Source organism: Chlorocebus sabaeus, chromosome 14 (genome assembly GCF_047675955.1).
Source record: "Chlorocebus sabaeus isolate Y175 chromosome 14, mChlSab1.0.hap1, whole genome shotgun sequence".
NCBI classification, from domain to species: domain Eukaryota; kingdom Metazoa; phylum Chordata; class Mammalia; order Primates; family Cercopithecidae; genus Chlorocebus; species Chlorocebus sabaeus.
Window position 1 is genome coordinate 74,774,744 of NC_132917.1, and position 27,039 is coordinate 74,801,782.

Sequence of the window (27,039 nt, forward strand, 5' to 3'; positions counted from 1 at the left end):
GAGCTGCCTCTGGCAGTTACCATCCCTGTGTTTATCTTGATGCTTCCTTTTTGCCTTTCAGTCTCTAAAACCTGCTTACTCAATTGCCTAGATTAAATTCTTTCTGTTAAAATACAGGTCTGTTTCCTGTTTTCTTTCCTAATTAGACCTGACTGTTAACATGCCCCTTGGAGGCATTGCCTGAGAAGCACATCAGGGTGTAGGCTTACCTTGCTGCGCTGTTCTGAGGAGCCTGATCTCAGAAACCCTGCCAGTGGCCCCGACAAGTCAACCATCATGGTAAAAGAACTCCCTCATCACAGGAAAGTCCCCTAATCTAAGACAATGTTGATAAACAAACTAACTCCAGAAGAGAGGGTTTAATTTAAGAAAGCCACAGGGACCCTAAATCTTTTCATTCCAATCAAAGCTGTCAAAGCCAGTTATTGTCAGAGCCAGGCAGGTGGCCCCAAAGCTGCCATCTACCCGGCAGCTGTCCTGTCACTACGGAAATCACAAGTTGGTGAACAGGGCCCCAAGGAACCCTGCTGCTAAAACTCAGTTGCTTGACATATTTGTCATTATCAAGTCTGCCAGAGTGCAGCATCTCTTGCAAGAGTGATTCCCTGAAAATTCTCCTGCTTCAATCCCTCTACCCATTGTTTCCCAAAGAGACAATATGCCCACCTCTGAGAAAGACATGGGCTGGCAGGCATCACAGGCACAAGAGGAGGCACTGGTTTACTCAACAACAGACAAGGCGACTGTCTGCATGGCTTTGCCACAGCATGGTGGCTGGGTTCCAAGGGTGAGCCTCACAAGACAGAGAACCAGGTGGAGGCTGTGCCATCATTGGTTACCTAGTCTAAGAAGTTACACAGTCACTTCTGTACCATTTAATTCATTAGTAGCAAGCCACTGAGGCTAGTGCATGTTCAAGGGGAGGGGAATTGGATTCCCCCTTTTCATAGGATAGAAAAGAGTTTGTGGACATATTTTCAAATGACCACAAACTACGACCTAAAGAAATTAGTGGAAGAGCACTCTAGGAAGAACTGTAAAGTCTCTGAGGCTGGAAAGGCTTGGTGTGTTTAAGGAAATGAAAGGCCAGAGAGGCTTGAGCACAGGAAGGGCAGAAGGTAAGATTTGAGGTTAGAGGTGGACAGAAGCCATATTAGGCAGTTATAGGAGCTTGGATTTTATTCTGGATGCAGTGAGGACTGTTGAAAGATTTAAGGTTTGTATTCACTTCTTGAAAGGATCACTCAAGCTAATATGCAGAGAATGGATTGAGGTGAGATAAGAATAGGGAAAACCAGTTAGGATGCTATTGGATGGTTCGGGGAGAGACAGTGATGGCTTGGACAAGAACGTTGGCACTGGAGATGAAGAGAAGTAGATAGAAATGGTGGAAGTAAATGAACACGTCTACCAAGAGACCGAATGTGAGAGAAGGAAAGGGAGGCAGGAAACAAGAAGAATTCTTGGGTTTTAGGCTCGTGTCTGTCTTGACGGTGGAGCCCTTTCCTGTGATAGGAAGACTAAGAGAGGAACTCACTGATACGCACAAAAGGTAAAATCCAGAGTCCTGTTTTAGGCACATCAAACTTTAGAGGTTTGTAAGATATACTGATGGCAAGAAGTAGACATTTGGATATATGAGCCTGAAACTCAGTGGAGAGCTTGGGACTGGAAATATAAATTTGGGAATTATCAACATATGGATGGTATTTAAAGCCATAGACCTGGGTGAGGTCACCTGGGGAAAATCTAGAGAGAACAAAAGAGTGTGGAGACTGAGCCCTGTAAAGGGTAGCCTGCAAAGGAGGCTGGAAAGGAGCGACCAAAAAAGACAGCAGGGAAACTAGGGCATTGGATGGTATAGGTACCTGAGAAAGCGTTGGTCTGAATGACCATTAAGGCTCCTCTGGATATGAATTTCTATAACTTTACGGATGTTTCAAATCCCTTCAAGCTGGGAAACTCTGTCTCTGCTGCATCTTTGGGATAACAAGCTTCCTGAAGAATCACTGGGTCTTTTCAAAGGCTGAAAATGGATTCCCAGCAATGTGAAATCTTGTGCCTGGTCCTAAAGTGATCAAAGGTAAGGCTGAGCCCAGGACAAAATGAAGACCCCCTGGAGGGAAGCTAGGGCAACACAGTAAGTGGCAAAAGAATACAATCCTCTTCCAGTAAGGCTGGCTCAGCTGTGGCAGATCCAGGGTGGTTAGGACAAATGGCAGCCCCATACAGGGACATACATGGACCCTGATCCTTTTTTATTTCCTTTCTGGGGCCTTTCTGAATCACCACTCCATGTACAGGGTTGACCTGTTACCTTGAGAAACTCTAAGATTTGCATCAATGGAGTTGTCTGAGGGCTCTGTGGCTTCAGCCGAGTTGTCTGAGGGCTCTGTGGCTTCAGCCCTGTCCAGGAGGGCAGCCTGGCAATTGGATTGTTCCTGCTGGCTGGTGCCGTTGTGTGACATTGAGCCACCAGAATGGTGCTGATACACTGCTTTTGGGTGATCCTCACATTAGGCACAGGATGAATTCAGGGCACTGGGCTACTGATGGTCAACTGTTAGCACATGGGCTTGGGCTATGTGTGGGGGCCCATGCCTCAGCTCTCACCTGTCCATGTTCCTCCATGATACCATCTCTGATTTGCAGCGTTCAAAGGCATAGGATGGCAGCAAGCCTCCTTCACCCTGTATATCCATCCCCTTGCTGCTGGCACCTAAGGTTTTCACCCCATGCCCTCATCAGTCTCTGTACCACACATCAGGAAGTCCTCCAGTGGTGGCTGTGCCTGCATTCTCTGAGGACTTTAAAGACCTTGGCTTTGCCACACCAACAGGCTCTTCCAACCAGTGCCTTGCCTCCAAATGATATGGCGATGTTTTGCTTTCTCAGGTCGATCTTAAGCCATTCCCAACAAGGAATGGACATCCTTGTATGAAAAACACCGTTTTTCTTGCTCCAGTCACGTCTCCTTGCCTTTCCTCTCTTTTGGTGGTGGTGTGCAGAAGCGGAGGTGCAGGAAATGTTGAAAGGGATCACATTCTAACAATGTAGTTATAATGGCCTGAAGAATTCAAGAGAATACATGGTTGGAAGATGTGTCACTTTATGTTAACACTATAAAACTCCAAATGAAAAATAAATTATCATTCATACTTTCCTGAATATTCTGGACAAGGCTTGCATTTTGGTCATTATTAATGAAGTACAGAAACAACCTCTGAGAGAGTGGTTGGATGCCAGTATTTGCAGGTGCCATGATGAATGATGCAGCATCATCAGTAAAGATGCAACCAACATTACACGAATGGTATCAGAGAACCACAGAGGCAAAAAACCAAAACCCAAACCCAAAACTATATTGTTTCAATACAAACAGGTTCCAAAAGCCATGATATTGTGAGTGACAACAATGTTGCTGCCTCTTTCTCACAATAGGAAATAAAACATTAATCAAAAAAGCATGGGCAGATATTTCCTGGATCTGAACAGGAATATTTGTTGTCCGAACTCTATGAAGAATCTTCACGTGCAGTGATAGAACAATAAACACATTTGTAAGTACCTCTTCTCTATGGATTATTCTAAATCTTCATTGACAAATGTCAACACCTCACATAGGCCTGTACATTTTGAAATACCTTTTTAAATTAAATTGTTTAGATGGACAAGGGTCCTATAAAATATTTTTTTCAGGGCTTTGTATACTAGGGGTGGCCCTGGTTACTGGTGACCTTGAAAATACTGTCTCTGTGGTCTGGTGGTGATAAATACCTCACTGGAGTAAGTGCAAGGGGAGTTAGAAGAGAAAAATTGCAGACAATGAATATAGACAAATTAATAAAAAAGACTTTTTCTATAAATAAGAGCAAAGAAATGAGGCAGAAGTTGGAGGGGTGGGGGGTAAAGAGTGTGTGTATTTTTTAGATGTATTTTATGTATTCTGTTAGGAAGGGTCCAGTGGAGGGGAGAAATTGATGCTGTCGGGAAAGGAGAGAGAGAGAGAGACAGAGAGAGAGAGAGAGAAAGAGAAAGAGAGAGAAGCGGAGTGATTTTCTTGAGCAGGCAAGAGGGGATGGGAGTCTGATGGGAGAAGCAGAGGGGATGTCCTTAGAGAGGAGCCCTGATATCTGTCACTCAGCTGGTGGGAAGGAAAAGGATGTGGGTGCAGATATTGGTAGGTGTGCAGGTGTGGTGGTGCGAGCTTGCAAAAGTTCCCAATGCTTCTATTTTCTTTGTGAAATAGGAACCAAGTTCATCACGGAGAGAGTGAGTGGGTTGGGGAAAAGGTATTTTATGTTTGAGGAGTGAGGAGAAGGTGTCAAATAATCATCCAGGTCAGCAGGTTAGTAAGCAGCATGAAAATGTGTAGGATTGCTGGCCACACTAATGACCATTTGAGACCTAATGACAAGACCAGTTGGACCAATCAGTTGGGTGGTTGTTGTTGATATTGTTGTTGTTTTCTCTACCTGCATATAACTGCACAGGGGCCAGTGTGGAATAGGCATAGAATTTGATTTCACCAGGATTGGGGCACTGGTTATGACCTCTTGCCTCTCAGCTCCAAATCCACCTTCGTTGCATGCTTGTGATATTGGAACTTTCCCCTTGGTTAGCTAGTATGATGTTATATGCTTCATCAGTAGGGGACACCGGAGGATGAACAGTATTTCCTAGTTTAGTGTTTTTTTTTTTTTTTTTTTTTTTTTTTTTTTTATCTAGGCAGGCTTTTGTAGTGCCCAGTGGCCAGTGACCAGCAGCATGTGTTTCCATAGGCATCTTCTCCCAGGACCCCAGAAGGTGAATTGCCAGTGAGTCCTGCCAGCAGGCCCCTCAGTGACTGCACTGCCCAGTAAGTCATGGCTGTGTACTTCCCATCGAGGTCTGGCTCTAAGCTCGGGTAGCGGGGGCTGCTCTTCCATAGTCATTCCATCCTTGTGTGCTCTGCTTCAGCCCTGGGGATAGTGGCCACTTTCTGTACATGTCAGTCCTCTATTCTTTAGACTTCTTGTTGCCATATTAGCAGCCAATTCTCTTTTGTTGCTGCTTAGCAGCCAATTTTTTTACATAGAACTTTCCCCAACCAAATTATAGTATGTTCTGTGTCTTAATTGGACCCTGGTTGATACAGTTGGGGTTTTGAAAGTGAAGAATTGTCCAAGTGATGTTCATCACTTCTTTCTTTTCATTTCTGTATTTTTATTGCTCCTACTTTCTGTCTCCTTCCACAGTAATATGTAAACTTATTTAAATGTCTCCTACCTGAAAAATAAAACAAAATGGAAGCCATAGTTGGCTTCTTATCTTCCTTTAGTTACTGCTCTGTTTACTTTTACAATCCAGTTCCTCAAAAGAGTACACTCTAAATCTGTGGTAGAGAGAACTGTTGTTCCCAACTCCTAGTTTCCCCCTGTAATAGGGTGACACAGCCCTGCCCATGGTGTGACTTGCCCATGCACCCTGAAGGGACCATGTGCACCCCTGCTCCACTTATGTGGGGCTTGGCTTTAATTGTTGCTTTGATCCATGGAACATGGTGGAAGCAACAAAGCGCCAGTTCTAAGCACAAGGTTATGAGACAAGGCATATTTTGGTTTGCTCCTCTTGAGCTTCTGCTCTCTGCCATGAGAAGGGCATGTCCCACAGTATGGCTGCTCCTTAGGCCTGGGACCTGGAATGAAAGACAGGCAAAGGCCAGCTGAGGGCCTGCTCTGTGGATAGGGCTGTGACCACTCTCCCACTCTTTTCCCTGGCACCACCTCAGGTCCAGGAATAAAGAAAAGCAACAAAAGTTTTCATTAGACTTTCAAAACTTTGAATCTTACTCATATTTAATCCTTAGTTGCTGAAGAAGTGACTTTCATATATAGGAGACACTAAGGGGGTACATTCTCAGTGAAGTGACAGCCATGGGGGAGGGAAAGACTGATCTATATGAGGACTTCAAGGTCCTGGCATATCAGGGCAGGTCTTTAGGAGTCTTGTTGACATAAATAAAATAGGTAGAGAGGACATTAAGACTGAGGCCGGGCCCTAAACACTAGTGTATTAATTTGCTAGAGCCGCCATAACAAAACACCACAACTGGGAGATTAAACAATGACATTTGTTATCTCAGCTCTGGAGCCTAGACTTCTGAAATCACGGTGTTGGCAGGGTTGGTTTCTTCTGAGGGCAGTGAGGGAAGGATCCGTTCCAGGCTTCTCTCCTTGGCTTATCGGTGGTTATCTCCTTGTTTATATCATATTCCTGCTATATGTGTATCTGTCTCCATATTTCTCCTTTCTGTAAGGACACCGGTCATACTGGATTAAGGCTCACTCCTTAATGACTTCGTTTTAACTTAATGATCTCTAAAGACCATGTATCTAAATAAGCTCACATTCTGAGGTACTGACAGAACTATAGCATGAATTTTTGCGGAGACAACATTCAACTCATAAAAACTAGAATTAATATTCCTGAGAACAAGGGGTGAGCCAAGCCTCTCCTTCATCTGGGGTGAGGGGCGTCTTCTGAGTAGATAAAGAACTCCTTTTAGGGTAGAAAAGAGCTGAAGTTCATCCAGGGCAAGTACTGAGTGAATTTATTCTAAGGTCCCAAGATAAGAGAAAGATAAAAACAAAAACGGACGTATCACTGAAGGAGATGTGCTCTGCCAGCTTCCAGCAGCAGCAAGAACAGTGGGTATATAAGCTCCAGTGGCCAAGGTTGCCCAGGTTACCCTTTTCAGGGGGCAGTGGGGGCAGCAGTAGAGGCATAGTGGGTTCTGGAGTCAGAAAGACCCAGCATCTTCTGCTGATGCTCATGCTGCATGTTTTTTCCAATCCTCGCAGCTACAAATTTTTATACCAAGGGGGAGCACTGTTTATAGGTTGGGGGATTAGATTCCATAGCAAAGAAAGAAAATGAGGAGAGACACGTTGGACAAGTTGGTGAGGGACTGTGCCATTTGCCCTCTAGTCTTTGACCATAGACAAAGATTAAATAAGGTTATATAGATAGGAAGAAAGAAATAGAGGGGGCAAAGAATCAGGTAGGTGACTCATTTAATCCTCCCAAAAGGGTTTTTCTTTTTCTTTTTTTTTTTTTTTTTGACTCATTTAATCCTCCCAAAAGATTTTTTCTTTTTCTTTCTTTCTTTTTTTTTTTTTTTTTTTTTTTTTGAGACGGAGTCTTGCTCTGTTGCCCAGGCTGGAGTGCAGTGGCCCGATCTCAGCTCACTGCAAGCTCCGCCTTCCAGGTTCACGCCATTCTCCTGCCTCAGCCTCCCGAGTAGCTGGGCTTACAGGCGCCCGCCACCTCGCCCAGCTAATTTTTTTTTTGTATTTTTAGTAGAGATGGGGTTTCACCATGTTAGCCAGGATGGTCTCAATCTCCTGACCTTGTGATCCACTCCTCTCGGCCCCCCAAAGTGCTGGGATTACAGGCTTGAGCCACCGCACCCAGCCAAAAGGGTTTTTCTTATCGCAGCTTCTTTGCAACTCTGACCATATTGTAATATTAATCAATCAATCAATCACTTGCCTTTGTTGATATTTGTGTACCCTCCCCCTGCCCTAAATTTATATGTGGAAGCCTTAACCCCCGATATGACTGTATTTGGAGATAGGGTCATTACAGAAGTAATTAAGGTTAAATGAGGGTGTATAGGTAGGGCATTAATCCCACAGGATTAGTGTTCTTATAAGAAAAGACAACAGAGAACTCCTGCTCTCTCTCTCCTCTCTTCCTTTTTGCACATGCACAAAGAAGAGGTCATGTGAGCATGGAGCCAGAAGGTGGCCATCTACAAGCCTGGAAAACAACCCTCATCAAATTGGCTGACACCTCGATCTCGGACTTCCCCCTCCAGAACTGTGAGGAATTAATTTCTGTTTAAGCCACCCAGTCTCTAGTATTTTGTTATAGCAGCCCAACTGGACTAATGAAATTTATTTAAATTATATTTCCCCCATTAGAATGCAGAAACCAAGCATCTCTATTTCCCAAATACCACCAGTACCTGGCATGGTAGCTTTCACATGGCAGGCACTCAATAAATATTTGTTGAATGAAGGATTAGTAATCAATAACATAATAGATATTATTATCCTCATTTTAAAGTGGAGAAAATTGACAGGTATGAAAGGATGCTTAATACTCACAACCTAGGGACACAAATGGCATTTCCTTAACTGAAGTTAGCTGAAAGTGGGCCAGGATCAAATAACATCTTCAGACACAAACTACACTAAAGATTGCTTTAGCTGATCCATGAGAAGGGTCATATTTGTTCCAATTTCACTCTAGTGTCCTCTCTGTAAACGGGATTAGAGATTTGCCAGTCCACATCTGGTTCACTCCCTGTAAATCAATGCCCTCAGAGTCAGTAGACAGATGCAAAGCTTAGAGGAATTTAATTGCAAAGGCAATATGGGGATATGAGAGGATGAGCATTTGCTGTCTCCTGAGAGACCTCACAGGGTGGCATTGCCTTGGACCAGGGTCTAGTCTATGCCCTGCAGGTTTAGAAACTGGATCTGTCAGCACACTGAGTGTGGATCCATTTCTCAGCTTCAACTCTAATTAATTAAGCTCAGAGAGCTGATGCATGAAACCAGCATGTCAATTTATTGATTCACAAGAGGATTAAAACCGCCACTGTGTCTGGAACACTCGTCTCCATACAGCTTGCACATTCTTTCAATGAAGTCAGACCTCCAAGGAGGGCAAGTTATCAGAAGGTTGCTTAGTGAGCGTGGAATTCAAAAGAGCGAGTCAGTTAGATGATTCAAAGGTTTAATGGCATTAAGCTGGGAGAGCCGATACTGCCACGTTTACTGTAGGAACAGCCTTTCCAAAGATGTTGGATTATTCAAAGCCGTTGGCTGAGGCACTGTCTCCAGTGGGCATTTCTTACATGGGCTCTGCTGATGTTCACCATCCTCATGCTCCTGTTTTTATGTTTTCATGGCTGACTAACCCTGCTTTGACTGACTCTTTTAGCCTTTTTACTTGCTAAACTGTCAGAAACACTCTGTCTGTTTCAGATGACTTTGTCCATTGGTTTTGATCCCCCCCATGCAGTTGAAAACCCATGTATAATTTTTGACTCCGCCAAAACTTAACTACCAGTAGTCTACTGTTGACCCGGAGCCTTGCTGACAACAGAGTTCATTAACACATAATTTTGTAGGCTATATGTACTATATACGGTACTCTTACAGTAAAATAAGCTAGAGAAAAGAAACTTATTAAGAAAATCATAAGGAAGATAAAATATGTTTACTATTCATTAAGTGGAAGTAGATAATCACAAAGATCTTCATCCTCATTGTCTTCACATTGAGTAGACTGAGGAGGAGGAGGAAGAGGAGAGGTTGTTCTTGCTGTCTCAGGGCCAGCAGAGGAAGAAGAAAATCCATGTATAAACGAACCCATGCAGTTCAAACCCATGTTGTTCAAGAGTAAATGGCAATGTGATCCATAACCTGGGACATTCTACAAGATAACTCAGTTGGATATTTCAAAATGTTAATATCAAGGAAGAATGGCTGGACCGTTCTGTTAAAAGAGTCATCATAATGAAGTATAACGTATGAAATGTGATTGGGTTCAGGTTAAAAATATAAATGCAACTATAAGAGATATTGTTGGGAAAAAGGTGGAAATTCAAATATGAACTTGTTATTCAGTGGTATTATAAACAATTGCTAATTTTATTTGGTGTAATAATGGTAATGTAGGGGACTGTCTGTGCTCCAGAGATGTAGGCAGGGTGTTTAGCGCTGAAGAGTTACAATGTCTGAAACTCAGTGTCAGATGATTCAGCCCAAAACTAACAAACAATGTCTACTTATCTACACAGAGAGAAGCAAACATGGCAAAATGTTAGCAATGTCAAATCTAGATGGAGAGTAAATGAATATTTATTTTACTTTTTTTAAAAAAAATTTTACTTTAAGTTCTGTGATACATGTGCAGACCATGCAGGTTTGTTACATAGGTATACATGTGCCATGGTGGTTTGCTGCACCTATTAACCTGTCATCTAGGTTTTAAGCCTCGCATGTGTTAGGTATTTGCCCTAATGCTCTCCCTCCCCTTATTTTACTATTCTTTCAACTTTTCTCTATGTTTGAAATTTTTCATATTACAAAGTTAAATGAAAGAATATAATGAATTATAATAAGTGGTTTGTAAATGTAGTGAAGAATAAAAATTAAGCAATATTTACTAAAAAGTAAAATTTGAGAACCTAGGAGATAATTCTCTCTTGGGAAATTGGGTAATTCCTTCACCTTCCTAGGTTTCTGCTTTCTCACTTCCAATCAGGGAGGTAGAGTTGGGTTAGGAAAATCTTTAGTGTCTATTGAGCTGTAATATCCTAGAGTTTGATGTAAAGTATGAATGTACTCAATTTTGTTTGCTCTCTCTTCTTAGGTAAAAAGACATCCCTCAACTATGGTAAACAACAACAACAGCAACAACAAAACAAAACAAATTTAAAAAACCCTGCATCACAGCTGGAAACCATCATTCATAGCAAACTATCACAAGAACAGAAAACCGAACACCGCATGTTCTCACTCAGGTGGGAACTGAACAATGAGATCACTTGGACTCGGGAAGGGGAACATCACACACAGGGGCGTATCATGGGGAGGGGGGAGGGGGGAGGGATTGCATTGGGAGTTATACCTGATGTAAATGACGAGTTGATGGGTGCTGACGAGTTGATGGGTGCAGCACACCAACATGGCACAAGTATATATATGTAACAAACCTGCACGTTATGCACATGTACCCTAGAACTTAAAGTATAATAATAAAAAAAAAAACCCTGCATCAATTTGATAAATAATCCTCCCCGTTGATATCACTGTTTATTTTTTTTTTCTGCACATCTTACTGGTATTTAAATGCTGAGCTTACACTTTCCATGGGCATGCTTAAAGACTCAACAATAGTTGAATTCTAAATTAATCAACTGACCAACCAGTAAGCATTTATTAAGCAACTCCTTTGGAGCCATCTATCTGTTAGGTGCTGTGGGAGCACAAAAGAAGTAGGACATCATCTCTGCCTCAGGGAATTTAGTGTTTTGGGGAAAACCTGAGTAGTATACACAAAGCAACTGAGGAACAAACTAGGACTTTGCAGTCCATTAGGAATTCCAAAAATAGAAAGAGAATGGAAAGTCACCTGGCTAGGAGAAGCCAGTGGAAATATGACACGAAGGAAAAAGAGCAGCTAATTTCATTCCTGTCCACCAGTTATTTATGTGTTTATCCTTAATTACATTTGTTTGATTTCCCTTATTAAAGTCTGATGACTTAAAAAAGCAGAGAAGTGAGGCAGGTCAGCAGGGGATGTAAGTTGGGAGGAAAGACAGGTGAGGGCAAGAGTTTCGGCAGAAGCCGCAGTGTTGGCTGGGCAGGTGAAGGTCAGGCGATGGTCAGGCGATGGAGGGTAACCAGCCATGGATGACCCAGGCAGGAGCGGTAACCAAAATGTTAGAAAGAGTTGTTAAGAAATTGTTCCAGGCGGGCGCAGTGGCTCATGCCTGTAATTCCAGCACTTTGGGAGGCCAAGGTGGGTGAATCACTTGAGGTCAGGAGTTTGAAACCAGCCTGGTCAACATGGAGATACCGTGTCTCTACTAAAAACACAAGAAACTATCTGGGCGTGGTGGCATGCGCCTGTTACTCAGCTACTCAGGAGGCTGAGGCAGGAGAATCGCTTCAATCCAGGAGGCAGAGGTTGCAGTGAGCCAAGATCGCGCCACTGCACTCCAGCCTGGGTGACAGAGGGAGACTCTGTCTCAAAAAAATAGCCTTTTCAGCACTGTCTTAATGGTCTTGAGAACATATTACCCTGAAAATGTAAAAATAGAGTCAAAGAGGTGAAAGCTCCTCCCACCGCTTCCAACCAGGGACGGCTGCTTCCGCGGGCTTTGGCTCTGCCAGTTCTCCCTAGACTGGGGCAGGCAGGCAGTGAGGATTTCGGCATATATTAAGTGCCAAATAGAAACAAATGTTTGTTTCTATTACTAGAGTAAAACAACAGAAGCCTGTATTTTGACCAGAGGCCTGGAATCCACTACTTTGTGAATTAGCTAAGCAGCCACAATCGAATGTGAACCAGCCCGGAACAGGGTGGGCTGCAGAGGCAATAAACAAGGATGTCGTGAAGACCCTGTTTCTTTCTAGCGTGGCCTCCCAGGATAAAATATACAATTAATAGATACTAGAAGGCACACTTTCTGATTATGGAGAAACCATCCAATTAGGCCATGGTTTTGCAGAGGGGCTAGGTTGGAAATTCAACCAGAACAATTTAATGTCTATTGCAAAGCTTCTTAATTATGGAATGAAAGCTACCTCAAAGTGCCTGGAGGTTTGAGTTGAATGGTGAGATCTTCATTGCCCTGACCTTCTCTGTGCTGAAGTTTGCTGACTTGAAGAGACCTCCCCTAAGAACAGACCCTCCCCTCAGGACTGCCTTCAGCCATGATGCTTGACCCTGGCAAGTCAGTCAAGTGGGAAGTTTGCAGCACACACAGCTCAAAGGACTCACCCAGTTTGCCCTATCGGAGGATGTTAACCTTTGCACACTGTTTTTGACATTTAATTTTTCCTTCCATTTAGTGCATGACTCTTTTTTTGTCTTTCTAGTAAATTCATTTAGTTAGTATTATTCTTTGCCTATTTTGTCTTTTAAACTTCTGGTTTTTGATTTTTCATATTTTATATTATTTATTCTTGGTGTTCATGCTTCTTATGCTCTTTTCTGCTGTTTTATCTTATTGTTGTGATAATGGTACAATTTTATTTTCAGCAAGCTCCTTTTACTAACTTCATTTATTTCCACATAATATTTTATCTGGCTTTGACCACGACTATGTAAGGGGACAGCAAAGTGGAGCCACAAATGGGAAGATTGTGAAGAGGGCCCTTGGCCAAATAAAGAGGAAACCTTTTCCCTGAAGAGGCCTTTTTGGCAACCCAACTAATTGACCTATTTTTCTCAAAGTTGAATTTTCTTCCACAAAAACCCCTTGACTTTGTTATTCAGTAGATCCTCAGGCCTAGGAAAATAATATCTACATTGACCAAGGAGATATCTGAACTACCAGTACTTCCTGCAGCATCTTTGTTTTGGTTGGCCTGGGCAGGTGGTGGGGCGTGGGGATGAAGGGAGGAGTCTGAGGAGGGTAGAAAACAAGGGTATCCCCAGGGCTGTGGGAGGAAGGTCTAGTGGACTGGAACCATTGTATCTGTCAATTAGTGGAGGCAATCATATTTGTGATCCTTGAGCTAATGGTCTAGGAAGGCTATAAACTTGCTCATAATTAAAGCTGGCAAGAGGGTTCTTACCCCAGGTAATGAGACAAGAGTGAATCATGGGAGGAAGCCAGCACAGGGACCGTATGTAATGAGTCCCCTCATGGGAAAAGGGATGGAAAACAGTCCTCAGGCTAGCAGCAGAGGGAGCGCTGTCTGTTCTGGGTCTTGACTTGCCTAAGAGGTCTGACTTGAGGTGAGGCTGAAAGACAGCCCCATTGAGGGCTTCAGGATAAAGATGGACCAATAGGGTTCTCTCACCACTTAATGTCTCCTAAGGCATTAGTAAAATACAATTTAAATATTTCCTCTGTAACTCATTTTGTGCTATTACAGTTCTGTTTCTCAAAGTAGGTTTGTAGGTGTGTTCTTGAGGGAGTGAGTGTTTCATGAGAATTTTCAAATTTTCTGCTTTTATTTTGAAGATAATCGTAAAGAAATAAAATCAAAATGTTCTACTACATTATTTTTAGTGCTGAAGGCTGAGTTTGGTGCCAAACGAAGAACAAATAACATCATGGCATGCTACGGAAATGTCAATTTTGTATTAAGTTTGAATAGAGAAAGATGTGGGAAAATTGATCAATTTTGTGGCCCAAGGGTAGTACAGACATCCTTAGTTCAAAAGACCTGTCATAGAAGTGGCATATCACATTGAGAACAGAGTTATTGTGAGACATACCAACTTGAACTGTCATTCAATAGCAGGAAAGAATACAGTTATTTTTATTCCATATATATATATTTTTATTTTTATTTTTATTTTTTTTTTGAGATAGAGTCTCGCTCTGTCAACCAGGCTGGAGTGCAGTGGCGCAATCTTGGCTCACTGCAACATCTGCCTCCTGGGTTCACGCCATTCTTCTGCCTCAGCCTCCCGAGTAGCTGGGACTACAGGCGCCCGCCACCACGTCTGGCAAATTTTTATTTTTGTATTTTTAGTAGAGATGGGGTTTCATCGTGTTAGCCAGATGGTCTCGATCTCCTGACCTCGTGATCCACCCTCCTTGGCCTCCCAAAATGCTGGGATTACAGGCATGAGCCACTGTGCCCGGTTTATTCAGTAGTATTTTTAATGTTAATCTTCAGTATTTTTTATTATTATGTACTTACTGTGGTGCACTATTAAATTTATCAGCCCCTCTAATGGATTAGTAGTTAAAACAAGCTTATTTACCAAAAATGATTAATCCTACAATAACTTGAAGAAAGACTTAAGATATCCAGTATTGCTCAAAGTCAAAAGAATCAAGTGGACAGAAAGTGAATCATAAAACATACAAATAATAAGCCTATTAAACCCAATGCCAGCAATTTAGTTCCAGCAAAACATCATTTATCACGCTGATGTTTTCTATATGAACTCTAGTGACCTTTGTATGTTTGTTTGTATTTAATTTGCAGCTTTGCTTGAGTTTTAAAGTAATTTAAGAGCCATGTGTGGGAAATTTATATCTAGTTTTATATCTGTTCATTTTAAAGTAACACAATAAAAATAATGTACAGCAACAGTAGGATTTTATGGGAGCTTTTTCTCTTTTAAACATTATTCAAGCTTAAGAAATCTGTGACAGAAAATTAATGGGAAGCTTTTATGTCTACTCTTTCTGTCTCAGGCTAACTGGGCCATAACACCTCTTCAGGCTGGGGTTGGGGTAATGGAAGCAGTTAATGAAAGACAGGGAAAGAAATTAGGGATGAGTTAGATTTTATGGGCCAGTTCATCCTCTGAATGTGGATAACTACTACTCAGTCACAATCTTGGTGAATTTTGTTTTATTTTGAAAGCTGATTGTTTCTTTAGGAATATCTGATATTAGGATATCTGCGTTCCAAGAAAACCAGGAGAGAGTTCTAAGTGTTGACAAAACTTAATAGAGTAAAAGTAAATATTGGTGTAGGTGTAGAAAACTGGAAATTTAGAACTGAGGTGAAATGTATGTGTGACTGGAACAAATCTCTCTGTGTGTGTGTGTGTGTGTGTATGTGCCTGTGTGTTTGTGGTGAAGGTCCCAGTAAATTTGCCTACAATTGTGTGTGGCTGGTGGATGGGCTGTCTCAATGAATGACATCACCCATGCACCAGACCTCTTTTCCTAAAAGAGTTTGTTCTGGGGGCTTCCCTGGTTGTCTCAGGTGTAAGGTTAGATGTACTCTAGGGTTTTCCTGAGGTAGAAAACAAGATTCCATGACTGCTTTTCAGGACTGTGACTTTCCATTGCAACCAAATGTTGGAGTGCCAGTGGGAGGCCAGCACTTTTTCTACTGTCTCTCTCATTGCTTATTTCAGTTCTTTCTTGGTTGTTGTAAACACATGTATGGCATGGAGAGCCAGGTCTTGGTCAGGGTTAATCTAGGAAGGGTGAAAGGCAAAGTGAATCCAAATAGACAAATGTCATTAGAGTGAGAATGCCAGGGATTAATGGCATTTGTGACTTCATGGGGCCTCAGATAGCCACTTTCCAATTTTATGAATGGGTATTACATTCACATAGAAAAAGAGCATCTGCTCTCCCCAGTGCTTAGTGGTGATCAGTGTAAGTCTTGGAATGCCAGAGGGTGATCACCTGATGCTTTTAGCTACCTGTAGTTCCTCCGTGTACTGGTCAGCTACAGGGTGGGAGTTCTCTGATGAACAGAAACATGCCACAGATGCTGTGGAATGGACTCCTCTGGATGCAACAATAGGGTGATAGTGCAAGTGCATTATCTGTTCAATGAGCAGCAGCAGTACTACAGGTTTAGGACCCGTTCAATACATTCTCCCTGACTCTATCGGCAAGGGATGGGGGGAAAAAAGGTTAACTGGAAAATGGAGAGGCTTTGAATAATACCTTCCAAAATAAGAATACAAGTTGAGATCTGAGGTTTTCCTAGTCTATGTTCTTATAATAACCCATAGTTTTCTTTTGTTACCTATAATAATTTATAATGACATATTTATGCATTTATTTGGTTAATGTCTGTCATATATCCTATATTTTAAGCTATATAAGGCCAGGAGTTGTAAGTACTTTTATTTTCTAGGGATCCCAGTGGCTAATACAGTGCCTGAATGTGTGGGGTTTCCACAAATTCTTTAAGAGTGACCGACTGCTATTTCTGATTATAAGTGTTAGTTATCTTCTTGCTGCATAACAAATTACCCCAAAATTTGGCAGCTTAAAACAGCATACATTTATTACCTTACAGTTTCTGTGGGTCAGGAATTTGGGAGTGGCTTAGCTAGTCTTTCTGTCTCAATGGGTTTGTCTAATCTAGACACTTCATATAAATGGAATCATACCATATGTAACCTTTTTTGTCTCACTTCTTTCACTTAGTATACATGCCACATGGCAGCGTGTATCAGCACTTTATTCCTTTTTATGGGCAAATAATATTGTATCATATGAATAGATCACATTTTGTTTATCCATTCATTAGTCAATGGATATTTTGGTTGTCTTGGCTTTTTGGAGACCATGACTTTTGCTACTACGAACATGTGTGTACAAGTTTTTATGCGGACATATATTTTCAATTCTTTTGGATATGTACCTATGGGTAGAATTTCTGGGTCAATGGTAACTGTATGTTTAAATTTTTTTGAGGAACTGCCAAACTGTTTTCCAAAGTGGCTGCATCATTTACATTCTGACCAGCAGTGTATAAAGTTTCCAGTTTCTCCACATCTTGCCCACATTTGTTTTGCTGTTTTGATTTTTGCCATCCTAATGGGAAGTGGTATTTCATTGTTATTTTGTTTTGTATTTCTATTTTCCTAACAGATATTGATGTGCAACTTTTCATATGCTTATTTTTCAATTGCATATCTTCTTTGGAGAAATGTATATTCAAATTCTTTGCTCATTATTAAATTGGATCATTTGTCTTTCTATTACTGAGTTGCGAAAGTTCTTTATATATTCTAGGTACAATTCTGGTTATCAGGTGTATGATTTGCAAATACTTTGTCTTTTCACTTTCTTGATAGTGTGTCCTTTGACACAATTCATTTAAATATTTTGATAAAGTTTGGCTGAGTGTGGTGGCTCACGCCTGTAATCCCAGCACTTTGGGAGGCCAAAGTAGAAGGATTGCTTGAGGCCAGGAGTTCAAGACCAGCTTGTGCAACATAGTGAGACCTTATCTCTATTAACAAAATTTTTTAAATGACGTTCAATTTATCTGTTTTTTTTCTTTTGTTGCTCATGTTTTTGATGTCATATCTAAAGATTCTTTGCCAATCCAAGGTCATGAAGATTTAACTCTGTGTTTTCTTCTGAGTTTTATAATTGTTGCCCTTAGTTGTAGGTTTTTGATCCACTTTGAGTTAATTTTTATATGTGGTGTGAGATAGGGAGTTCAACTTTATTCTTTTGCATGTGGCTATTAAGTTGCCCTAGCACAATTTGTTGAAAGGACTCTTCTTTTCCCATTGAATTGTTTTGGTGCCCTTGTTGAAAGTCAATTGACCATAAGTGTATTTCTTTTTTTGGATGTGATTATAAGTGGAATTATTTTATTAATGTGATTTTTGGCTTGTTCATTGCCACTGTATAGGAATAAAATTGATTTTTGCATATTGATTTTTGTTATAGTTTAGATATTTGCCCTACCCAAATCTCATGTTGAAATGTAATCCCCCTGGGGGTGGGGCCAGGATGGCCAACTAGAAACAGCAGTGTTCGAGGCTCCCTTGAAAAAAAACATAATAAGCATGTGAATGCTTCACTGGCAACCAAGGTATCCAAGTTCTCTCATCAAAATTGACTAGAAGGCTGGCGTGACCCACAGAGAGAGGGAAGAACAGTGCGGTGTGGTGGCCTTTTAAACTGTACAATTCTCCCTGGTCATCTAGTGTTTATGAAATATAACCAAAATAAATGAAGTGTACAATTCAGTGGTTTTAATACATTCACAAGGTTGTGCAACCATCACCACTATCTAATTCTAGCGTATTTCCATTACTCCAAAAAGAAATTCCATTATGTATTTTTGGCAGTCACTTCCTACCCTCTCCCCAGGCCCTGAGAACAACAAAAACCCCATCCAAGGGTCAGTGGGCTCAAAGACTGAAACTAGACAAACTCATGAAGATGAGAAAGAATCAACAAAAATACTGAAAACCCAAAAGGTCAGAGTGCCTCTTCTCCTCCAAATGATCACAATGTCTCTCTATCAAGGGCACAGAACTGGACGGAGCATCAGATGGATGAATTGACAGAAGTGGGCTTCAGAAGATGGGTAATAAAAAACTATGCTGAGCTAAAGGGGCATGTTCTAACTCAATGCAAAGAAGCTAAGAACCTTGGTAAAAGGTTAGAGGAATTGGTAACTAGAATAACCAGTTTAGAGAGGAACATGAAAGACCTGATGGAGCTGATAAAAACAGCACGAGAACTTCATGAAGCATACACAAGTATCTATAGCTGAATTGACCAAGCAGAAGAAAGGATATCAGAGTTTGAAGACTGCCTTGCAGAAATCAGGCATGCAGACAAGAATAGAGAAAAAAGAATGAAAAGGAATGAACTAAGCCTCCAAGAAATATGGGACTTCCTAAAAAGACTGAATCTGCAAGTGATTGATCGGAGTACCAGAAGGAGATGGGGAGAATGGAAATGAGCGGGAAACCACACTTCAAGATATTATCCAGGAGAACACCCCCAACCTAGCAAGACATGCCAACATGCAAATTCAGGAAATACGGAGAACACTATTAAGATACTCCATGAGAAGATCAACCCCAAGACACATAATCATCAGATTCTCCAAGGTCAAAATGAGGGAAAAACTGTTAAAGGCAGTCAGAGAGACAGGTAAGGTCACCTACAAAGGAAGCCCATCAGACTAACAGCAGACCTCTCAGCAGAAACCCGTAAGGCAGAAGAGACTGGGGGTCAATATTCAACATTCTTAAAGAAAAGAATTTTCAACCCAGAATTTCATATCCAGCCAAACTAAGCTTCATAAGTGAAGGAGAAATAAAATCCTTTCCAGACAAGCAAATGCTGAGAGATTTCATTACCACCAGGCCTGCCCTGCAAGAGCTCCTGAAAGAAGCACTAAATATGTTAAGGAAAAACCAGTACCAGGCACTGCAAAAACACACTGAAATATAAAGAGCAATGACACTATGAAGAAACTGCATCAACTAGTGTGCAAAATAACCAAATAGCATCATGATGATGGGATCAGATTCACACATAACAATAGCAACCTTAAATGTAAATGGGGTAAATGCCCCAATTAAAAGACACAGACTGGCAAATTGGATAAAGACTAAAGACCCATTGGTGTGCTGTATTCAGGAGACCCATCTTATGTGCAAAGACACACATAGGCTCAAAATAAAAAGATGGAAGAAAATTTACCAAGCAAATGGAAAGCAAAAAAACAAAAATAAAAACAAAAACCAAAAACAAGCAGGGTTGCAATCCTAGTCTCAGACAAAACAGACTTAAACCAACAAAGACAAAAAAAGACAAAAAAGGGCACTACATAACAGTAAAGGGAACAATTCAACGAGAAGAGATAACTATTCTAAATATGTATACACCTGATATAGGAGCTTCCAGATTCATAAAACAAGTTCTTAGAGACCTTCAAGGAGACTTAGACTCCCACACAATAATAGTGGGAGACTTTTTTTTTTTTTAATTTATTTATTATTATTAAACTTCAAGTTGTAGGGTACACGTGCACAACGTGCAGGTTTGCTACATATGTATACTTGTGCCATGTTGGTGTGCTGCACCCATCAACTCGTCATTTACATCAGGTATAACTCCCAATGCAATCCCTCCCCCCTCCCCCCTCCCCATGATAGGCCCCGGTGTGTGATGTTCCCCTTCCCGAGTCCAAGTGATCTCATTGTTCAGTTCCCGCCTATGAGTGAGAACATGCGGTGTTTGGTTTTCTGTTCTTGTGATAGTTTGCTGAGAATGATGGTTTCCAGCTGCATCCATGTCCCTACAAAGGACACAAACTCATCCTTTTTTATGGCTGCATAGTATTCCATGGTGTATATGTGCCACATTTTCTTAATCCAATCTGTCACTGATGGACATTTGGGTTGATTCCAAGTCTTTGCTATTGTGAATAGTGCTGCAATAAACATACGTGTGCATGTGTCTTTATAGCAGCATAATTTATAATCCTTTGGGTATATACCCAGTAATGGGATGGCTGGGTCATATGGTACATCTAGTTCTAGATCCTTGAGGAATCGCCATACTGTTTTCCATAATGGTTGAACTAGTTTACACTCCCACCAACAGTGTAAAAGTGTTCCTATTTCTCCACATCCTCTCCAGCACCTGTTGTTTCCTGACTTTTGAATGATCGCCATTCTAACTGGTGTGAGATGGTATCTCATTGTGGTTTTGATTTGCATTTCTCTGATGGCCAGTGATGATGAGCATTCTTTCATGTGTCTGTTGGCTGTATGAATATCTTCTTTTGAGAAATGTCTGTTCATATCCTTTGCCCACTTTTTGATGGGGTTGTTTGTTTTTTTCTTGTAAATTTGTTGGAGTTCTTTGTAGGTTCTGGATATTAGCCCTTTGTCAGATGAGTAGATTGCAAAAATTTTCTCCCATTCTGTAGGTTGCCTGTTCACTCTGATGGTAGTTTCTTTTGCTGTGCAGAAGCTCTTTAGTTTAATGAGATCCCATTTGTCAATTTTGGCTTTTGCTGCCGTTGCTTTTGGTGTTTTAGACATGAAGTCTTTGCCCATGCCTATGTCCTGAATGGTACTACCTAGGTTTTCCTCTAGGATTTTTATGGTATTAGGTCTAACATTTAAGTCTCTAATCCATCTTGAATTAATTTTCGTATAAGGAGTAAGGAAAGGATCCAGTTTCAGCTTTCTACTTATGGCTAGCCAATTTTCCCAGCACCATTTATTAAATAGGGAATCCTTTCCCCATTTCTTGTTTCTCTCAGGTTTGTCAAAGATCAGATGGCTGTAGATGTGTGGTATTATTTCTGAGGACTCTGTTCTGTTCCATTGGTCTATATCTCTGTTTTGGTACCAGTACCATGCTGTTTTGGTTACTGTAGCCTTGTAGTATAGTTTGAAGTCAGGTAGCGTGATGCCTCCAGCTTTGTTCTTTTGACTTAGGATTGTCTTGGAGATGCGGGCTCTTTTTTGGTTCCATATGAACTTTAAAGCAGTTTTTTCCAATTCTATGAAGAAGCTCATTGGTAGCTTGATGGGGATGGCATTGAATCTATAAATTACCTTGGGCAGTATGGCCATTTTCACGATATTGATTCTTCCTATCCATGAGCATGGTATGTTCTTCCATTTGTTTGTGTCCTCTTTGATTTCACTGAGCAGTGGTTTGTAGTTCTCCTTGAAGAGGTCCTTTACATCAATAGTGGGAGACTTTAACACCCCACTGTCAGTATTAGATCAATGAGACAGAAAATTAGGAAGGATATTCAGGACTTGAACTCAGCTCTGGATCAAGTGGACCTAGTAGACGTCTACAGAACTCTCCACCCCAAATCAACAGAATATACATTCTCTCAGTGCCATATGGCACTTATTCCAAAATCGACCACATAATTGGAAGTGAAACATTCCTCAGCAAATGCAAAAGAACTGAAATTATAACAGTCTTTCAGACCACAGAGCAATCAAATTAGAACTCAGGATTAAGAAACTCACTCAAAACCACACAATTGTATGGAAATTGAATAACCTGATCCTGAAGGACTTGGGTAAATAAGGTAATTAAGGCAGAAATCAAGAAGTTCTTTGAAACCAATGAGAAAGAGACAGTGTACCAGAATCATATACAAAAATCAACTCAAGACGGATTAAAGACTTAAATGTAAAATCTAAATCTATAAAAACTCTGGGAGACAACCTAGGGAATATCATTCTGGACATAGGACCAGGCAAAGATTTCATGATGAAGATGCCAGAAGCAGTTGCAATAAAGCCAAAAATTGACCAATGGTCAATTAAACTGAAGAACTTCTGCACAGCAAAATAAACTACTGGCCAGGCGTGGTGGCTCGTGGTTGTAATCCCAGCACTTTGGGAGGCCGAGGCAGGTGGATCACTTGGGGCCAGGAGTTCGAGACCGGCCTGAACCCCATCTGTACTAAAAAAAAAATAACTGGTGTGTGGTGGCATGCACCTATAATCCCAGCTACTCAGGTGGCTGGGGCATGAGAATTACTTGAACCCAGGAGGTAGAGGTTGCAATGAGCCAAGATCATGTCATTGCACTCCAGCCTGGGTGACAGAGCAAGTCTTTTATCTCAAAAAAAAAAAAAAAAAAAAAAAAAAAAAAAAAAAAAAAAGAGAGAGAAAGAAAGAAACTAAGAAACTATCAACAAACCAAACAGACAACCTACAGCATGGGAGAAAATATCTGCAAAATATGCAGCTGACAAAGGTCTAATATCCAGAATCTATAAGGAACTTAAACCCAAAATCAAACCACCTTATTAAAAAGTGGGCAAAGAACATGAACAGTCACTTTGAAAAGAAACATACACACAGCCAACAAGCATATGAAAAAGATGTCCAACATCACTAATCATTAATGAAATGCAAATCAAACTACAAGGAGATGCCATCTCATACCACTCATAAAAGCTATTATTAAAAAGTTAAAAAATAACAGATGTTTGTAAGGTTGCAGAGAAAAAGGAACACTTATATACTGCTGGTGGGAATGCAAATTAGTTCAGCCACTGTGGAAAGCAGTGTAGTGATTTCTCAAAGGACTTTAAACAGAATTACAATTCTACCCAGTAATCCCATTATTGGGTATATACCCAAAGGAATCTAAATTGTTCCATCATAAAGACACATGCATGCACCATTCACAATAGCAAAGACATGGAATCAACCCAGATGTCCATCACAGGTGGACTGGGTTAAAAAAATGTGGTACATATGCACCATGGAATACTAATGCAGCCATAAAAAGACCAAGATCATATCTTTTGTAATAACATGGATGGAGCTGAAGGCCATTATCCTAAATGAACTAACATAGGAACAGAAAACCAAATACTGCATATTCTCACTTATAAGTGGGAGCTAAACATTGAATATACATGGACACGAAGAAGGGAACAACAGATACTGCGGCCTGCTTGAGGGTGGAGGGTGGGAGGGGCATGAGGATCAAAAAATTACCTCTTGGGTACTATGCTTATTACCTGGGTGATGAAATAATCTGCACACCAAACCCCCATGACATGCAATTTACCTATATAATAAACCTGAAAAAAAAAGTCGAGACCAAGTTTGAGAACTGCTGCCTAAACAATTTATTTAAACACTGAATTGATTAAGAGCAACCTTTTCCTTTGTATCTTTTGTTTCTCCCTTTTCTTTTTCTCAACATGCTTTCCCCTTGTAATTAGTTTTTAAGTGCTTAAGCAATTCCTGCATCCCAAGATTTCCATGGACAAACTTATGTACTTTATTTTTGTTCTCTTTATTTTTTCCTTTTAAACAGTCTGGTGATTTTTTTTTCTTTTTTGTTACCCTAGTATGCCCTCTATTTTCCCTATGATTTATTTAATCACTAACCTTCCAAATATGTGTCTGTATATGTATACACTTATGTACACATATATATTCATGCACAAATATACATACAATGATGCCCTGTTAAAATAAATAATTGGGAGGCCATTAGGCTGAGATGGCTCCACTGTCTTGGGTTTCTATATCGCCAAACTGAAACCTAACTCAGCGTGAACAGTCATATTGCAGGAAAACAAAGCTTAAGCATAACCAGTCAGAAACGGTTGAGATGGAATTTTTTCCTTGACCTTGACCTTCTTCGTGGGAGGGAACTGGAGTAGCACATTTCATTCAGTCTTCCACTGGCCACTCCTCATGTGAGGGAGCATGTGAGCAAGAAGAGTGTGGGAACCAGAGTGAACTAATGCTGGAACTGGCCGGTTGCTTCTCTCTGGCGGGAGCAGGCTCTGTGCAGGGCCCTGTAGGAGTGTCCCAGCCCTTGTCCTCTTGGCACTTGGGTTCTTGTCCAGTGTCCAGGAAGAATTAGGTCACACCAATGAACTGAAGGGTAGTGTATGCAGAGGATTTTACTGGGTGATGGAAGTGGAAGTGGCTGTCAGCAGAATGGGGACTTGGAAAGGGGGTGGTGCGAGAAGAAGGAGATCTTTGCCTGAAGCTGCACTGTCTGAAGTTAGCCGCATCTATCTGTAGTTTCAGATGCTCAGTTGCTTCTCTGCTCACTGCTCAGCCATTTGTATCCCTGATGCTCAGCCTCTTATATCCTCAGTGCTCAGCTGCTTGTGTCCCTGATGCTCAGCCACTTGTATTGCTCTGCCAGTTAAAGTCTTTTTATGAGCACAGGATAGGGGTGTGGCAGGCCAAAAAGGCAACATTCAGGTAGAAAAATGGGTCAGCTGTTTTCATGTAGGGCTGTAGTTCCAGGCTTAATGGTGGGGTTTAACTGAGAGCGCAGCCATTCTGTATCACTGCCAACTCACCTCTAACTGGGAACTTTATGGCTGCTGCTCTACTTTAACCAATCAAATATTTTCTTTGTCTTGCTTCCACAAATACTTTATAAAACATTTCCCCTCCCACTGCCTCAGTGGAGCCCAGACCCACATGTGGTTTGGCACTACCTGATTCATGAATCACTATCTGCTCAAATAAACTCTTTAAAGTTTTAATGTCCCTAGGTTTATGTTTTAACAATACACACATGTACATACAACACATATATGATTGTTTTTAAAAAATAATTCAGAAATGAAGTGTTACTGGTTCCTCCACATACTTATCTCCTGGATAGGACACTTACTCCAGTATGGTAGATGGCAAGCTGTGTTTCATCTCTAGTTTATTAGATAAAATACTTCACAGGTTAAAAGTAAAACTTTAGACAAGTTAAGTTTTACGGTTTAATTGAGCAAAAAATGATTCTCGAATCAGACAGCCCCCAGAACCAGAATAGATTCAGAGTGACTCTAGGCCTGCTGCATGGTAGGATAACAAGGAAAATGATGTCCAGAAAATGGAAGTGAGGTACAGAAATAGTTGGACTGGTTATAGTTTGATGTTTGCCTTATTTGAACTTGGTTTGAACAGTTGGTTGCCTGTAATTGGCTGAAACTTGGCTATTTCTTACAAGAGTAGGTGACCATTTTCACATCAAGTTAACCTTGCATTTCTCTACATATGAAGAAGCCTTTAGGCCAAACTTAAACTATGTACAGAGACAGCTTTAGGCCAAACTTCATTTAACACACATCTTTTTTTTTTTTTTGCACTAATTTTCATCACGTAGCCTTTTAAAGATATTGTTTGGCCTTCACTCTATTTGGACTGGAATGTAAACTCTGTGTGTGTGTGTGTGTGTGTGTGTGTGTGTGTGTGTATCTTTTTTGAGCTTTCAACCTTTGCCTTCCTGTTTCCTCTGCCTTTTTTCCACTGAAACTCAAAAACTGTGAAACGTGATTTCCCTTTCTAACACATCTTAGTGCTGTTCAACACTCATAGTCAGAAGTCCTGTCTGGTCTCCATAAACTCTTGGTTAGTCATAGTCAAACCTAGTCAAACCAGGGAGAGAAGGAGGGACTGAGCCAGGTGTGAGACATTCAAGAGATGACGGGGGGGGAAAGAAAAAAAAAAAAGAACATGAAGGGGAACAAAAAAGGAGAAAAGGAGGAAAGGCAGGGAACATATGAATGAGACAAAATTGGGAAGAAAAGGGAGTTGAAATGAGAATCCTCTGAAAGCCAAGTTGACTCAGCCCTTTCAAGAAATCTTAACTCCTCCTGCCCCTGTTAAAGGCGTGTGAACCAGAGCAACTCCATCTTGAATAGGAGCTGGGCAAAATGAGGCTGAGACCTACTGGGCTGCATTCCCAGATGGTTAGGGCATTCTAAGTCAGAGGAGGAGATAGGAGGTTGGCACAAAATACAGGTCATAAAGACCTTGCTGATAAAACAGTTTGCAGTAAAGAAGCCAACTAAAACCCACCAAAACCAAGATGGCCAGGAGAGTGACGTCTGGTCGTCCTCACTGCTATACTCCCACAAGCGCCATGACAGTTTACAAATGCCATGGCAATGTCAGGAAGTTATCCTGTATGGTCTTAAAAGGGGAGGTGTGATTAATCCACCCATTGTTTAGCATATGATCAAGGAATAACCACAAAAATGGGCAACCAGCAGCCCTCAGGGCTGCCCGGCCTATGGAGTAGCCATTCTTTCATTCCTTTACTTTCCTAATAAACTTGCTTTCACTTTACTTTATGGATTTGCCCTGAACTCTTTCTTGTGTGAGATTCAAGAACCCTCTCTTGGGGTCTGAATCAGGACCCCTTTCCTGTAACATTTTTCTGGTGACCACGAAAGGGACTCTAGCAAGGAAACTCCTGACCCAAAGGCTAACTTTGGGTAAGTGCTGGGGTCTGATAACACCCCCATCATTGTCAACTGTCTTACATTAATTCAGAATTTAGGTCAATTTAGTACTTAACTACTTTGCGATTGCTGGAATACAGCTCTTGTGAAGTGTCCTTGTGCACTGTGACACAAGAATCTGGCCACGCTTTTATGAATTTTGTGTGGAGCTTTCCATAAGCAAGAGTGTCCACAAATGTAATCTGAAGAGAACTCAGGACTGAGGCCCTAACGGTGGCTCTGGTTCAATTTTCAGCAACTCATATCCTCTTCTGCAGATTTTAATTCTGGG

The 27,039-nt window shown here is 41.1% G+C and overlaps 1 long non-coding RNA gene across 2 annotated transcripts in view; it reads right to left on the reverse strand.

Moving 5' to 3' along the window:
- The window catches only part of LOC140713352 (uncharacterized), a 39,876-nt gene that overhangs the window by 9,532 nt on the left and 3,305 nt on the right, over positions 1-27,039 (reverse strand). The window contains exons 2-3 of one of the 2 annotated variants that reach the window (XR_012095390.1): positions 5,458-5,677; positions 2,614-3,067 (exon numbers count right to left, since the gene is read on the reverse strand). This is a non-coding gene — a long non-coding RNA (uncharacterized lncRNA). The remainder of the gene's footprint in view (positions 1-2,613; positions 3,068-5,457; positions 5,678-27,039) is intronic. The other variant, XR_012095391.1, reaches the window with a different exon arrangement.